The 275-nt window shown below is 36.0% G+C and overlaps 1 protein-coding gene across 1 annotated transcript in view; it reads right to left on the bottom strand.

Moving 5' to 3' along the window:
• Positions 1-275, bottom strand: part of LOC104127236 (solute carrier family 12 member 7) — a 56,086-nt gene that overhangs the window by 10,439 nt on the left and 45,372 nt on the right. The window lies entirely within an intron of this gene.

The following is a 275-nucleotide window of genomic DNA, read 5'->3' as shown; positions in this document are numbered from 1 at the left end:
AACAGGACCAAGTCACAAACAAAGCTAATCTCTGCAGCTGAATATTCATGAACCTCAGCTATTGGTAATACGTCAAGTTTGGAAATTATCTGGATATTTTCACACTGACACTCAAATGTTTTGCTAGTAAATACTTGCACTGATCTTAACAAGAAGAGGAAAACTCTTAAACATCTGTTCAAATAAAAAAGGGGAGACTAACATAGAATGCACTCATGAAAGCTCTTTAGTAAGCAACTGATTAGAAGCCATGCCCAAGAAATACAGCTTTCAGA

The sequence above is a fragment of the Egretta garzetta genome, unplaced genomic scaffold (genome assembly GCF_000687185.1).
Source record: "Egretta garzetta isolate BGI_Z169 unplaced genomic scaffold, ASM68718v1 scaffold925, whole genome shotgun sequence".
Taxonomy (NCBI): domain Eukaryota; kingdom Metazoa; phylum Chordata; class Aves; order Pelecaniformes; family Ardeidae; genus Egretta; species Egretta garzetta.
This window is presented reverse-complemented; position numbering and strand designations above follow the sequence as displayed.